The sequence below is a fragment of the Amblyomma americanum genome, chromosome 4 (assembly GCF_052857255.1).
Source record: "Amblyomma americanum isolate KBUSLIRL-KWMA chromosome 4, ASM5285725v1, whole genome shotgun sequence".
NCBI lineage: Eukaryota > Metazoa > Arthropoda > Arachnida > Ixodida > Ixodidae > Amblyomma > Amblyomma americanum.
Window position 1 is genome coordinate 42,166,968 of NC_135500.1, and position 13,626 is coordinate 42,180,593.

Consider the following 13,626-nt stretch of genomic DNA (forward strand, 5'->3'; position numbering starts at 1 on the left):
AACTCTTTCCTTAACCACATTCGGTGAGTACACGGTAACAATGCGCCACTGAGTGCTGTTCAGAGAAAAATCAAGGACAATATACCGGCCAGACACACACGAAAAATAAGCCTGCACCTCTAGCCCCGGCATCTTCTGTTTGTTGGGCCGCTAGGCTGCGGCAGTCGTGCAGGGCCGCCTCCCAGTCCTCTCAGGTAGGGGAATAACCCGCAGCCTTTTCTTCGACTAGCAAAAGAGACGTTACTGCAACGACGAAGAAAAAGAGAGCAAGCTCCTGTTTCCTCCTAGTCTCTGATGCAGCAAGAAGCTACGGCGCGAGGCTGTGGCATGGCGAAAGGAAAAAAAACAGGTCGTGGTTACCGCATGCAGTGCAACGTGAGATTCAGTGAGAACTCTTTGCAGTGATGAGTACGATATAGCTTTTTCTTGTTCTTCCCCTCCTTCTCTGGCAGAGTGCGCTTGAAATCACTATGCTCTCACTCCTGACAGCAGTGTGTTCAGACTACTCAGTGCAGTGCGTTGCCATTGCGTATCGCAGTGACGTCACGGGTGAAATCACTGGAGCGTACTTATCAACGTGGTGAGTTGCGGCGACGTGATGCGTCACTCCACTGCACGCAGTCCAATCAGTGTGGCGTTTTGTTACGCCGACGCCGTAGAACTGGAGACACACCCCTTAACAGCCCCTAAACTGCGAGTCTCCATTCGCCTCACACTGGCCGTAGCAGCACAAGATTGCCAGACATTGACATGCTGAGGCGGTCTGTGCAGAGTTGGTCCATTTTCGGCCCTTTGTCGTTGGCTTTTGGTGCCTACTAACAAAATCTCTGTAATGTCCAGACTATCCCGCGTGATACCAGCTCCACAAGTGTCAGTAGCTTTAGTTTCGTTCGCGGAACGTTGTCGCCCGACGTTCTGTTCACAGAGTTGTGAAGTCATAGTGTCGCACTTAACCGCATTACCAACACATTTATCAAAACAATGTGTCCGCGGTATAAGATGCAGAAAGCCTGTGCTGAGATCACTAAACATCCCGAGAAGGCAACCTTAAATTTTTCACTGGCGTAGCGCTACTTGAATAGGCGATGATGTAATTAAAGAAGAGCTTCAATTGGACCTAGTAGGTTTGTAATCTTCGACATTGTTATTGCGCTTCATATAAAAAGAATTTCCCACGCAATAAAATCAGTTGATAGTTTGCGCCCTGTCTGTATGTGTCGTTCTTGTCTGTGTAAACATTGAGTAGCGCAACAACAATGTCGAAGATTAAACATGAGTAATTTTTATTTGGAATTTTTTTTACAGACGATGCTTGAGTATAGCATCGGGGATTCATCATTTTGACACTGTCACAGATAGCCATTATTAATGCATTTTTTTGCTTTCACTATTAGCGCGTTACAATGTGAAGCACGCTATCACGAACATTTCCTGGCACTCAAAAAAGAGAAAGACAAACAAACAAATGAACTCGAACTGTGATATGAGTAGCTTAGCTTAGCCATAATGTACATGTTCGGCGATCCCTATAGGCCTCATTTTTCTATTTTACTGACTTTTGCGCGGCTCTTTCCGTTACATATGAACGAGGCTTTACACATAAAGCGCAGTTATTTTCATTGCTTGTTTGACCAGTTTCAGCTGCGTAATTCACATTGTATCGTTGGCGAGGGCAACGCAGCCACGTAATTATCGAGAGTTTACGTGACCGACGCAGTCAATCGACATAGACATACCGGCCATGCTACAGCGACTAAAATACAACGCTGAAAGGAAATTGTGCTTGTAAGCACGTGGAGCGCTCCCTGCACACAAGTGTGCTCTTAACATTTTGGGTTAATGATGACACCACATTTGTTCCAGCCTCCTTTATCCGGCAAAAAAAAGTTTTTCAAAATACAGAGTGGAAGTATTTTAAAAGAGTTTAAAACTGGAAACCGTAACCAAAAATGTGCATCCACCGAACTAGTACATCACGGAGGGCCAATTTATGACTTTACAAATACTGTCTCAAAAACCTAATGTGCGCGCGCTGATTGGCTGAACTGGCGACTGTGAGTGACAAGCTTTAATCATTATTTGTCTGATATTACCAAAAAAAGACTCGAGATTTAATGATTCAGCCAAACACAGAGCGAATTTTGACGAGCGCGTAAACTGTGATATGCTCCACGCAAAGTTGCCCGTAGAAATCGCTATGAATGAGGACAAGAAATAATAAATTTGGCAAAAAGATCACAAGGTAGCGGGAAACGTACCATGAAAATTTCAGTAAAATCTGTGGAGGTAGAAATAACCCCCGAGTTGCTATCTCAGGTGTATCGCATCTCCATTCTGAACTCCCGAAGCATGAGAGCAGCAAGTACAAGAAAGCATAGTTCTTCCTGACTGCAATCCACGCCTTTTAGGAGGCTGAGTGCCGCCCACGGAGCCCTCAGCCCAAACCTCATCTTCAGAGCATTATACAAGAAAAGTAAGTGGTTTACTGTCATTCCGCGCCAGTCTTACTGTGCCGGCAGGAGCTGATTATTTTTCAATCTTTTTAGGTTGCCCCAATCTAATATACGTTTCTTTTTTTAGTCACGGGCAGGGGCACCTTATTTTTCTTTCTTATTATAGTCCCACAATTATTTTTGTCTCTTTGCAGTGCTCTTTTTATTATTACAGCGATACCTGCTTAGGGATCGTTCGGAGAAAATTTTTCGTTGTTGTAGGCTGCTTCCGCACACTCCGCAACACCCCCCCCCCCTGCCGTCCTCTCTGACTGCCTGCTCCACAGGTCCACAGGTATGCTCCAACAATGTCACCGGCGCGCCCCCACACCGCATGCCGTGGCTGCTTATTCCACACATCTACTCCAATAATGTTAGCGCTGGTGCAGTGAAGCGGAATAACCACAGGAGACATCCCGCACGCCTACGTAGAGTTGCTGTGCACTCTGACTTTCCATAGCACTTACAACTTGCCCAGCTTTTGCTAAAACTCCAGTTACCACGGGTGTAAACGTCCGGGTACTTTAGAGAGCTTTAGAATAAGGGGACCCTACCGTTTTGGTGGATAGGAGAATATCTTCCCACCAGTGCGCATGCACAGGACAACATAGCCCCCCCCCCCCCATTCCCCCTTAATAATAGGGTCCCCATATTCAAGAACTCCCTTTTATTTGGCAGCCCGACGCCAGCCGACCATTTCGGCGTGATGCTACCTTAAGGAGTCAGACAAGGAGTTATTGTTGATGAGGGGGATGCGCAGGGCCAACGGGCTATTTTATTCGATTTTATTTTCTCCCAAGATATACCAGAAAATTCCCCGTGCCACCTCACGAGCTCTCTCAAGAAAACGTTAACGCAGCCGCCGCATTTGCCGCAAGGGCTTCTTCCAATGTGGCCGCTTTTAGGCTTTGCCACCAGTGGTGTAAAGCTTAACGCGCACATGGCTTTCAGTGCGCCACGTTAGCTTTTCGCCGCTTGCTGCTGACGTCTCTTCCCTGCATACTCCGTTGCCAAAGTCGCCTTAGAGAATGGAGAAGCGTGGTCTTGAAGCGCGTTTTCAACAATGCATGTTATGTTTGAAGCCTACGGGATGCATCATGGTGGCGAGTGCTCGTTGGCTGTAATAACTAGCAGATGCGCGTTCCAATTCTTCTTTTAGTTTCTCCGAATTAAATTTGCGCAATTCGTAGGAAAATGTACATTGACTTTGCAGTTGTTATTATAGCACTGTGCCCGTTTGTGTGTACATACCATATGATATTGGAGCGCGGTGTGTACTTCATAGCCAGGCGCTGACCGGTCCTTGCTGTTTGATATTTATTGCAGACATGTAATGTAGAAATGGGGATACGGTCGTAATGAGACATGAGGAGGTCCTGAAGAAAAAGAAACAACTGGTGCCTCCTAATCAGAAAAAACGCAAGTGATATCAGCTACTCCGCGGCAGATGATAATAGAAATAAGTAAGCATGGATTAACAAGCCACAGAAGGACGCATACACCTTATAAATTTGAGATGGCGATAAAACGCGTAAAACAGCTAATATCAACAAATTTGCTTTGTTAGAACCATCATTTTAATAAAAATCTCGGTTACTTATAAAAGGTATGAACGCACTTCAGTAAAAAGAAGAAGGGGGCTTACAGCATTAATGCATTACGGTTTCAAACAAGTGTCGTTTGACTGCAGTTTTAAATGATGATGGGGAAGAGCTTGTTTTCACAGTATAAGTGGTCGTAGTTTTCTCAATATTGGCTCAGAAGTTTCTCCAAATTTTCCAGTGCCTTCATCGAATTCATTCTCTTGCGGACGGCATGCGCCAACTAGCTGTTGTTGCGCAAACTAGCTAAGCCGCAATAGAAACATGAAAGCATTACTATAGCGCCGCTTGATAGAAGCAACGAGGATTTATTTTTAATCCCAGGTAAGATAAAGTGGTCTATATTCGGCTTACCTTTATTTATGTTCAGAGCAGCGAACAGGCTTTGCGGTCTTTTTTTACACCTTAACCATGGGCCGCGTTCCTCCCCGCCGATAAAAGCACTAGCCTCATTTCACTTCATCATCGGTTCCTTTTTCCGCCTTCAGGCTGGGCCTGCATATCAACTCTTCCTCTGCTCGCCAACAAAAACAAAGGCTGCAGACATCGCCGGCCCGTTCCTCGTGATGCTATCAACGAAGCGCGCGCACTCTCGGACTCCTACGTGCAGCCACCGCGGCAATCACTGCCCAAACCGGCGGGTCGCAAACAACAACAAAACGGCGAGCGCGCTCGTGCTCGCCGCGGAACTGCGGAGCGAGCGGACGTGGTGGGGATAGACGCAAACAGAAAATGATACACAGGGCTCCGTACCTTGCCAAAGAAGCCGCTTATTGCCTCCGCAGGCACGGAGTATCGCTATCCACGCCGTGGGCCGCGGAGGAAGAGAGAGTGGCCTCCGATAAAAAGGGCCGCAACTGTTCCTCCGCGGGTAATCCACATATCTGCTGCATCGTCTATTGGGTGCGCAACACCCTCACCGCCGTCAGAACTCGCCCACAATTTCGTTGTGTTTTCCGCGAGAAAGCAGCCATTTCCGGGTGAGTGTCAAAAAAGAGGAGTCATTTCCTTTACCCTTGCCTCTTCATTTTCGATTGCGTCGGCTACCCCTCCGGTCCCCCTTTCCCAGTGCTTACTTAAGTGAGCTCACGCGCAGAGTGGCCCTTGGAACCGAACGGGTGCTCCGCCAAGTAGGCGTTGCTCGATTGCCGGTGCGGGCAACCGCTCAGCGCAGACTGCACGATGTCGGGCTTCGAGAAGATCTCCACCAGCTTCTATGGCGAGTTCAGCTGGCTCAGCCGCCCACTCTACCCGCGCTCGGACCCGCGGACTCGTGACTGGTTCCTGCTGGGAAACCCCTTCTTCGTCACGCTGCTCGTGGGAGGATACCTGTACATCGTGTATCGTGCCGGGCCGCGATTCATGGCTAACCGCAAACCGTATGACCTACGCGGCGTCATCAAGGTGTACAACTTGGCTATGATTGTAGCCAACGTCGTCTTTGGTTACCACTTCTTGAAAAACTCGTACCTGGCGAACTACAGTTTGTTCTGCGAAGGGATGACCTACTCGACCAAACAAAACGCAATCAATATCCTCTGGTGGGGCTACTTCTATTTCTTCGTGCGCGTCGCTGACTTTATGGACACGTTCTTCTTCGTTCTGCGCAAGAAGTACCAGCAGATCACTCTCCAGCACACGCTGCACCACGCCCTGGTGGTGTCCAACGGCTGGCTTTGGTACACCCTGGGCGGAGACGGCCAGTCGCTTTTCGGGCTCCTGTTCAACATCAGCATCCACACAATCATGTACTTCTACTACTTCCTGGCGGCGTGCGGTCCAGAGTACCGCAAGTACCTCTGGTGGAAGAAGTACCTGACTCGGGCGCAAATCGCCCAGCACCTCATCATCATCGTGCACGGACTCATTCCGCTATTCTACGACTGCGGATACCCTCGATTCTTCATCTACCTGGCGCTGCCGCAGGGTCTGCTGGGACTGGCATTATTCATAAACTTTTACGTGCGGGAGTACAAGAGGCGACCGCGCAAGGGTGCCGTAGCTGATCATGAGACTAAAGAAATGACCAGTGATGCCTGCACGCTCAAAGAGGAGTAAGCGGCGGCGCTGCGACTTTGCAGCTAAGTGTATTGTCAAACATAGAGTGCTGTTTGGAAGGTCGCCGTTCTGAAATCGCGCACTGTCTTTCAAGCCACTAATGCGCCAAGCAAAAGACCACTCCAGTAACGCCGTCCCTCTGTTTGTGAACCAACCTCACGTTCAACTCAGGGGCGGGTCATTTGAAACTAATCGGGGCTGCACAGCGAAATGCAGTGCGCCTTCTCAGCTTTCACACGACAGCGCCAAAGACAGGAGCCTCGGCAGCATGAGCTGTGCTATTTACGCCTTTATCACCAGTCAAGCAGGAAAATTGTGTTGGGCTGCCGTGTGCTGTCAGTTCGAAATTGGAATACAGGGAGGGTCGCTGGTCTGGATGCATGGAAGAGACTTTCTTGAAGACAAGTTATTTGCCCCAGTGTGCGTTCGCCCTCAACGCCGCATTTGAAAGAAGCTTTCACCGAAACAGTCTTGGAAATGAAATCGTAAAAACTGAAGGTTACTTACTATCAACTGCTCTGATGAATGGCTAGAAGTGAATACCTCTGTTACTAGTGGCCACGTTTCCAGTTAAATGCAACCTGTCTGCTGCTGCTACAAGCGTTCTGAGCAGCTGCAGTGACATCACTTACATCAAACATGTACGTCATCAGTGTGCGCATTTTCTCAAATATCAAGATGATTACCCCACATGTTGGTGAGGGAGTTTGTGGGTCTGTCTTACAAAAAGGGAATCGAAGCAAGCAAGAAATAGAAAACTGAAGCAACAAGCCCCTCTAACTGCATACCTTTCAGCTTCCTCTGTTTAGGCGTTTTGCAGAACGCCTTCTTTAGAGCCGCCACGATGTTTCTCCTTCCCTTTGTCGGAGCCCTAAAGCAAGCGGTAGCGGGGCACTGCGCATAATACCCGTCCCCACAGACACGTCTTTGTCCCATGCTCTAAGATGGATGCCACAAAGCAAGCCAGGAACAAGCGCCGAAAACGAAGGAAGCAGAACAGCGGTGCACCGCAGCAGCAAGCCGCGTCCTGTATGCAGCATTTTTCACGGACAAAGTGAAGAAGGCGTCTGTTCGCACGGGGATCGTGGTTGTTGTCCGCCGCCTCATTGCGACTGCGCGCCGCACTGATCGTCCCGAAAGAAGAAGAAGAAGAAGCGGGCTACCGAAGCTTGGCAGGGTTGCGCGTTGTTCGCGGAATCGTGGATAAGTGCATCGGCGTGTTCCCTGCCCCGCGGCCCTGTGTAGGCTGCTGCTTTCTTCGTTTTCCTGGAGGCCAGGCATGCCAGCTATGGGCTCCATGCGCTGGTATGGTGGCGCCAGCAGCGACCACATCGCCAGCGCCGCCTCGTGGCACTCGCCGCGTTAACCGGACGCGTATTTACGTTTGCTAGCTGCTGCAGACAAGACCAATGTTGCCCGTGCCCGTTCCCGACAAGTGCAATGTTGCCAAAACAGACGCTGCAGCCAAGTTCAGTGTTGCCCACGCCCGTTCCCGACAAGTGCAGTGTTGCCAAAACCGCTGACGCGTATTTCCGTTTGCTGGCCGTTCCGTTTGCTAGCCGTTCCCCCGCGTCTGCACAAGTTATATTGTAGTAACGCTAGCCTGCGTCTGCACAAGTTGTATTGTAGTAACGCTAGCCTGCGTCTGCACAAGTTCCCCGCGTCTGCACAAGTTGTATTGTAATAACGTTAGCCTGGCCTGCATTTGTGCGAATAGGTGTTACCGGCAGTGTTATATTGTAGTAACGCTAGCCTGCGTCTGCACAAGTTCCCCGCGTCTGCACAAGTTGTATTGTAGTAACGCTAGCCTGGCCTACATTTGTGTGAATAGGTGTGTGTCACCGCCAGTGTGTGAAATTCCTGGCCTTTCACAAACCGTCAAACGTTCATATCTATCTCATACCTCTCATGAAAGCTGCGCGCGGTTACGGGTGACGTCGTCGCATGATTGTTTAGGCGAAACTGAAATAAAGGAGCTGAAGTGACAATTGTGTCAGGTAACCTAGAACAGTGCACTGGGCTGTAAGATCATTGCCTTTAGACACTGTTGCAAACAGTTTCATGATGGCATATACTTGCTGTCGGCATACCCTTGCTGTCTTATCTTCACATTGGACACAGGAATGGAAAAATCCCACTAAGCGCAACCTCCCATACCTAAACTGTTCAGAGTGCAAACAGTAGTCATTATTAATATTGCATCCACTGCTCTGTGTCTAATCTGAGCTCGATGTGGCATCCACATGTTTTCTGCAATCTGTGATCTGGTAGGCCCTAAACATAGGTGATAATGCTGCTTGGTTTATGTGCTTGCTCCTTTTCTCCAATGCATAATGACTCTTTTGGTGTTGTTTAAAGTGAGCCGCCCTTTGGTGGTTACTTATATAGTGTCCTCAGAATAAAAAAGGAAAAGGTGGCTACTTCTCTGAACATCAATATTTATTTTTTATTTAACAGTTACTTGCACCACCCCATAGGACATTACAGCAAGCTGTTCCACTCTAAGATAGGTAAAAAACAGAAGAATAGAAAACATCACCCTTTAAGGAAAGCTCTTTCACCTTGAAATGCTTCAATATGTAATTAGGTTGGTTGATTTCCTGGTGGAAATCAAGCAGCACTGTTGTGAATTTTTTCAATTTACTTATAAGTGGCCATGTCTGCAAGCCCCAACAGACACATCCATATTCAAGTATTGATCACACATGACTATCAGCTGTATTCTGAAATCACTTTGCAAATGACCGAATCTCTACTGTAATAAACTCAGAACTGATGGCTGCCTTGTTCCCAATGTAATTCAGTTGCTTATTCCAAGGCCCGAGATAAAAAGCACTCCTAAGCATAAATTTCTTGCTTGTTCTTAAAGTAATATTTAACTCTGTACCTATCAAAGTTATTACAGCACTGTCTTGTAAAGGTGATGTTAACAGTTTGCAAAGCTTTTAGCAAAGTAGGTGAATCATACACAATTTGTGAATTACACTGGAAGAACATCACCAGGACCAAATACCTTGGCCTGATTAACATCTTGCAATAATATACCAATCCCGTTAACACAAAATATGATCTCCAGCATGCGGTCTAGCTTAGCAGCCAGTGTGAATCTAACAGTATGTGAGCAAGACGGCATGCAGATGACGAATAACCACTGCAAAGTTTTGTTTGACATACATTATTGTTTATTCAAAAACTAGTGCAGGCATGAGGTAAATAAATTAGTAGAAGAGGAGGCCCCAAGTAGAAACTGTCGTGGGGACCTCCTGTTATTAATTGTATATATGACGCATGATAAACATATGGAAGATAGTAACTGCATATCGGAAAACAGGTGCGGTGGAAATTAACAATCACAAGAAAAAATTTGATTAAGTATGCTCAATTTTGCAAACTCATTAAGGAACACGGCAAAAAGAGGACACAATACTATTCAAAAGCACTCGAGCAATAAAAGCCATATACAATAAATACAGGGTTCATTGGCATGGCAAATGATGGTAATTAAAAAGTACACACTCTTTCAACCTTTTATGGAATGATGCTTCTGTACTAGATGATGTGATGATTGTTAGCAGAGGGTTGCAGACAGTGATTGCTGAGAATGATGAATAAATACGAAACTAGAATATATATCACGACTTTTCAAGCCAGGTATACAGATGTTGTCCTCATGAAAAAAAAAAAAAATTCAGGGTGTAGTGTACAGTATGCATGCACAGACTGTGACCAAGTGTATGTGGGTGAAAGTGGAAATTTCGTTGAAAGGTTGAAACAACACCAGTATGATGTTGCAAACAAGGAATCTTCATCAAATGCACTCGCCGAACATTCTGAAAGCAGGCAGCATGATATAGATTGGAGCAACGCGTGCATTTTGAAAACAGAAAATAATCTGCAGAGCCGTCTATATCTAGAATCCTTAATCATTCAGACAACCGAACATACTCTTAATCGCACTGACGGAGCACTTCCTGGTGCATACGCCCACTGCCTAGGGCACATTTTCAAGCTTAAATAGCCAGCCTTTCACATCTGTACCTGTTTGTGAACAAGGTTCCCGTGTGGGAGCCGAAACGTCATTTAGGAGTTCATTTTATTTTCGTCGGTGTTCTGCCTTCTTCTTCATGTACACCCCCAACCAGATGGGTTTCCGTCCAACCCTCGAGTTCATCAACTTACACCGGTCGTATGGCCAAAGAGCAATCACCGAAATCTGTCGATTTACTTCCGTGACCACTCGAGTGGCATCATTCAAATGGTCACTTGAACTTCAACATGACATATGCAAGACCCTTGGCCTCATTCCTCAGTTCCTCCGCCTCAACAGGCCCGTTTCAACAAGTTTCGGCTACAGCATTGTCGCCAAGGCTGAACGATTTCTACTACAGGCAAGAATTTTGGATTGCAAACAAACTATTAGGAAACTAGAAAACAAAGCTTTCTTTGCACGGTGCCGGCTAGAGTGCCAGTACTCGGCAGCATTCCTAAGTGTGCAGCTACACGCCAATTTTCAGGCCAAATTATCTGCAGCCAGAGCAGAACAGTCCCACGAAGACAAACTCTACAGGCTCACATATCAGGATAGGCCTGCACACAGCAACGTTACTTTGTCAACAGTCCACAGCCTGTACTCTCATAAGCCTGATCCTGCTCTAATGTCTGTACTCAGCCTGGGCCTAAACTTCAAGTGGCACCGGCCCCAGACCAAAGAAAATATTCTATACGCAGTGGAGAACGCAATCAGCAAGGTGGAACCTTCCCGCCGCGAAGAAGCACGTACTCGCACACTCGGCGCTCTTTTGAGGCTGCGGCCGCTTCAGGCCTCCTCGACACTCTCTTCAGTTCAGTGCAACGCCATCAAGCAGCTCCAGGCTAATGCCGATTTGGTCATTCTATCAGCTGACAAAGGAAATGCCACTGTTCTTCTCGACAAGGTCACCTACAAGACCAAATGCTGGCCCTGCTGTATGACCAGAGCACTTACGTGTGTGTCAAGAGGGATCAAATGGCAAAGATACAGGCACAGTTGCATGCCTGTATCTTACAGGCCATGCCCTTTCTTACCGGTTGCAGCGGAGGACCTCCTCTACAACAGCTGAGCTTCACGGCATTAAGGAAGCTGTTTCTTACATCCTGCGCCGAACCGCCGGCCGTTGGGTTATCTTCACCGATTCAAAAGCATCTCTGCAGATCCTGGCCAACCTGCTGAAGAAAACGAATCACCAGCCAGTTTCCCTGGACATTGGGTATATCCATCATTTAGCTATTGCCACAAGCCACTGCATAACATTTCAGTGGGTACCTGCTCACTGTGGCATTATGGCTAATGAAAAAGCAGATGAAGCGGCCCGTAAGGGCCATCAACATCAGAGATACATTCGAAGTTTTCTCACGAAATCTGATGCGTCCGAAATGGCTAAATGTTTTGCGTACGAAGAAACGTATCGGCTTTGGAGTTTGCCGACACATCAGTACCAATTTCTTCACTCAATCGACCCACACCTTAGATCAAGACTCTCACCCAGAATTCCTCGACAACTTGAAACACTTTATCACCGACTTCGTCTGAATGCTGCATATACAAATGGCCTGCGATACCGTTTTGGACAGATGAACAGTCCGCATTGTGACAACTGTGCTTCGATAGAAACTGTGGAACATATCCTGCTTGAGTGCCCTGCGTATGCTAACGAGCGTGCGTACTATGAACATTGCATGCAGAAGCTCTGCCCAGTGCCCCTAACAATGGACAAAGTTTTAGGCCCCTTAGCCTGCTTCAGGCAACAGAGACTTGCAATGAACTTTCTTTTTACATATTTAAAAGACATTGTACATCTCGATAAGCTCTAAATTCACTTGCAGGTTACCTTCATGCATTCTTCTTGCAGTGAACTTCGTCAGCCCATTCGTCGGACTATGCACTCCATCATTCCATAGGTTACATCAATACTCGCCACTGCACCCTTAGTACCCATTTCATGGCTGCATTTTATCTTCGTTTTTTTTCCACCTCTTCCACGCTGCTCTCCTTCAGTCTTTATCTCCCAAATTCCCCTCCCTACGCAGAGTAGCATGCCAGCGATATTGAAACGCCGGCTAAATTCTCTGTTTCTTCATTAAAGAGTCTCTCTCTCTCTCAGTTGCAAAAGCTTCTATCACACCTTTTGTGGTGCCACCCCAACATAAGTCCTTCTGCTTAGCGCTACTATGTCACAATGGCTCAGCACCAGCGTTCTATGGCCTTCCTAAGATACACAAAACCGATGTTCCAGTGAGGCCTGTCGCACATTTTACCAGTTTACCACTCTACAAGCTCTCTGGCTTCCTGCACCACATACTGGCTCCGCTCATCGGAAGAACCCCGACCAGTGTGCCTCATTCTGCTGACTTTATATAAAAAGTTTGAAACGTGCGTCTTGACAACTGTGATATGATGGTCTCTTTTGATGTCAAGCCACTCTTCATGAGTGTTCCAACTGACTTAGCAGTCGAGGTTTGCGCGGCGGCCCTAGAATCTGATGCTACTTCGCCTGGCAGGTCGCCAATCGATGTGCCAGATCTCGGGCGACTCCTGCGTTTCTGCCTGAGTAACACATATTTTACTTTCGACCAGGTGTTTTACAAACAGGTTCACGGCACAGCCATGGGTGCTTCAGTTTCTGTTACCGCTGCAAACCTAACAATGGAATGGCCTGAAAGCCACGCACTAAATTCATTCAGCCCACAGCCAAAGATTTTTGTGTGGTACGTTGATGACTGCTTTGCTATTATCAAGAAGGATGCTTTATTTGATTTCACAGCGCATCTTAACAGCACCGAAAGAGCCGTCCAGTTCACAGTCGAAAAAGAAGAGAATGGACAGCTTCCGTTTTTGGATGTCTCAGTGAAACGAAGCCAATCCATGCTCTCATCCAAAGTGTACAGGGAGACCAGGTGTTTTACAAACAGGTTCACGGCACAGCCATGGGTGCTTCAGTTTCTGTTACCGCTGCAAACCTAACAATGGAATGGCCTGAAAGCCACGCACTAAATTCATTCAGCCCACAGCCAAAGATTTTTGTGTGGTACGTTGATGACTGCTTTGCTATTATCAAGAAGGATGTTTTATTTGATTTCACAGCGCATCTTAACAGCACCGAAAGAGCCGTCCAGTTCACAGTCGAAAAAGAAGAGAATGGACAGCTTCCGTTTTTGGATGTCTTAGTGAAACGAAGCCAATCCATGCTCTCATCCAAAGTGTACAGGGAGACCAGGTGTTTTACAAACAGGTTCACGGCACAGCCATGGGTGCTTCAGTTTCTGTTACCGCTGCAAACCTAACAATGGAATGGCCTGAAAGCCACGCACTAAATTCATTCAGCCCACAGCCAAAGATTTTTGTGTGGTACGTTGATGACTGCTTTGCTATTATCAAAAAGGATGTTTTATTTGATTTCACAGCGCATCTTAACAGCACCGAAAGAGCCGTCCAGTTC

At 47.1% G+C, this 13,626-nt stretch overlaps 1 pseudogene; it reads left to right on the top strand.

Moving 5' to 3' along the window:
• The first annotated feature begins 5,275 nt into the window (after window positions 1–5,275).
• On the top strand, window positions 5,276–6,886 carry LOC144129472 (very long chain fatty acid elongase 7 pseudogene; annotated as a pseudogene).
• The last annotated feature ends 6,740 nt before the right edge of the window (window positions 6,887–13,626 follow it).